This window comes from Myotis brandtii, unplaced genomic scaffold, assembly GCF_000412655.1.
Source record: "Myotis brandtii unplaced genomic scaffold, ASM41265v1 scaffold793, whole genome shotgun sequence".
NCBI lineage: Eukaryota > Metazoa > Chordata > Mammalia > Chiroptera > Vespertilionidae > Myotis > Myotis brandtii.
The window spans coordinates 414,598-417,592 of record NW_005371193.1 but is presented as its reverse complement, the minus strand read 5'-3'; positions in this window follow the sequence as shown (position 1 = coordinate 417,592).

Below are 2,995 nucleotides of genomic sequence, written 5' to 3'. Positions count from 1 at the left end.
CTTGGCTCTCTCCCTGCTTGACACTTCATTATCATGTGTTTGTCAGCCTTCCGCCATTGGAATGCCGACTCCATGAGAAGGGGTGCCTGGGTCTTATTCATAAACTAGAGGCCTGGTGCACAAAAATTTGTGCATTCGGGGGTGGGGGGTCCCTCAGCTCGGCCGGTGCCCTCTCGCAGTCTGGGAGCCCTCAGGATATGTCCACTTGCCAGCAGGGAGCAGGCCTAAGCTGCAGTCAGACATCCTTAGCGCTGCTGAGGAGGCTGGAGAGGCTCCCACCACCACTGCTGTACTGGCAGCCATCAGCCTGGCTTGTGTCTGAGCAGAGCTCCCCCTGTGGGAGCGCACTGACCACCAGGGGGCAGCTCCTGCATTGAGCGTCTTCCCCCTGGTGGTCAGTGTGTGTCATAGTGACCAGTCATTCCCAGTCGTTCTGCTGTTAGGGTCAATTTGCATATTTCTCTTTTATTATATAGGATGGCTGAATCCTCCTGCTTAGAGCAGGAACCATTCTCAATAAAGATCTGTTCTGTGGCCCTAGCTAGTTTGGCTCAGTGGATAGAGCATCGGCCTGCAGACTGAAGGGTCCCAGGTTCAATTCCGGTCAAGGGCAGATACCCGGATTGCAGGCTCCATCCCCAGTAGGGGGTGTGCAGGAGGCAGCCAGTCAATGATTCTCTCTCATCATTGATGTTTCTCTCTCTCTCTCTTTCTCTCTCTCTCTCTCTCTCTCTCTCACTCTCTCTCTCTCCCTCTCTCCCTTCCTCTCTAAAATCAATAAAAATATATTTAAAAAATAATAATGTGTCCATGCCATGACCAGTTTGGCTCAGTGTACAGAGAGTCAGCCTGCAGACTCAAAGGTCCCAGGTTCAATTCAGGTCAAGGGCATGTACCTTAGTTGCAGGCACATCCCCAGTAGGGGGTGTGCAGGAGGCAGCTGATCGATGTTTCTCTCTCATCGATGTTTCTAACTCTCTATCCCTCACCCTTCCTCGCTATAAAAAATCAATAAAATATATTTTTTTAAAAATGTGTCCAGTCCCACGAACACAGCCTCCATCTCTGGACACTGACAGTGGGCCAGGCACCAGTCTAAGCATTATATGTGTCTTTTCAAGCTCTCTGAGGTAAGGATGATCATTAGGACTCATTCAGATGAGACCACTGAGATGAACTACATTGGTCAAGGCCACACAGGTAATAGTGGTAGAGTTGGCATCTGAGCCTGGATTCTGGATCCAGAAGATGAATCCTTAACCATGCAGTATGCTGTCTGCCCAGTGCACTCCACCTGGCTTCCTGGTCACACCTTACTAAGCAGCACTGACTGCTCGGGCCTCAGTGGTTGGGGTGAGGGTGTGGGGAATGCTGATGTCGGGTGGTAACAACCTATCTCAAGGGTTCTTAGGACATTTAAATCAGATCAGGTATGAAAATGCATGTTTCAGGGATGGTTAGGTCACAATGACTACTAGACATTGATTGCAGGAGGGTAGCTCAGGCTCACACAGATGCAAAACATAAGCTGGATCCTGACTCTCAAAAGCTTATGTTCTAAAGGTGTAAAGAGATCCACACTAGCGACCACAGTAAAGTCACTTCGGCTTGTGGACTTCAGTTTCATCACCAATAAAATGCTCCTGCTGCCAGCTGGCTGGTGTGGCTCAGTGGTTGAGCATCAACCCATGAACCAGGAGGTCACTGTTCGATTCCTGGTCAGGGAATATGCCTGGATTGTGGGCTTGATCACCTGTGGGAGAGTGCAGAAGGCAGCCGATCGTGATTCTCTCTCACCATTGATGTTTCTATCTCTCTCTCCCTCTCCCTTCCTCTCTCTCTGAAATCACTAAAAACATATTAAACATATTTTAAAATGCTCCTGCTGCATTCCCCAGGCACCCTCATTATATTTGTTTGCATGCTTGTCTCCTTATTATAATGTGAGCTCCTCAAGGGCAGAGACCCCATCTGCTCTTCTGTGAACCTATTATAAACCTATGGGAGTTCAGAAAATGTGAAATAAATCAATAGTGAACTCTGAGGCCCTTTCAGCTCAGAACTTCTCCACATCTGAGATTTCTGTTCAACAAATAATATACAATTTACTGGCCTGGGCACTGCAGGACACAAAGAGATAAGCCATCAACCATGCTCCAAGAACAGCCACTCCTAGGGAATACACTTTTAGGAATTCATGCTGCAGATATCCTTGCCCATATGCCCAAAGGTGTAGGTTCAAGGACATTCACTGACTCACTTTGTTTTGATAATTAAAAATTATGAACAACTGAAATGCTCATCACTAGAGGGCTGGCTACATAAATGCTATGCAGACATTACAAAGAATGAGGCAGGCTTAAATAAACGGATATGATACAATCTCTGAGAAAGAGGGTTAAGTACAGTTTACAGAGTGCATACAATGCTATGTGCATGTTGTGTTTTTAAAGGAATACATATAGACATATATGCTTATCGAAAAAGTCTAGCTCTAAACTAGTGCTGTCCAATAAAGTATAATGTTAGCCACAAATATACTTTAAAAAAAATGTGAAGTTAATTTTAATATATTTTATTTTACTTAACCCAAAATAGTATTAACATTTAATCAATATTTTAAAATTATTTTTTCTAGCTTAACTATTACACTTGTATGTTTAAAAATTATTAATAAAACTAGTGGCCCAGTGCACGAAATTCATGTGGGGGGGGGGAGGGGTGTCCCTCAGCCCGGCCTGCACCCTCTCCAATCTGGGACCCCTCGGGGGATGTCTGACTGCCGGTTTAGGCTCGATCCCACTAAACTGGCAGTTGGACATCCCTCTTGCAATCCGGGACCACTGGCTCCTAACCACTCACCTGCCTGCCTGCCTGATTTCCCCTAACCACTCTGCCTGCTGACCTGATCGCCCCCAACTGCCCCCCTTCTGGCCTGCTTGCCCCCAACTGCCCCCCCCTGCTGGCCTGCTCACCCCAAACTGCCCCCACCTGC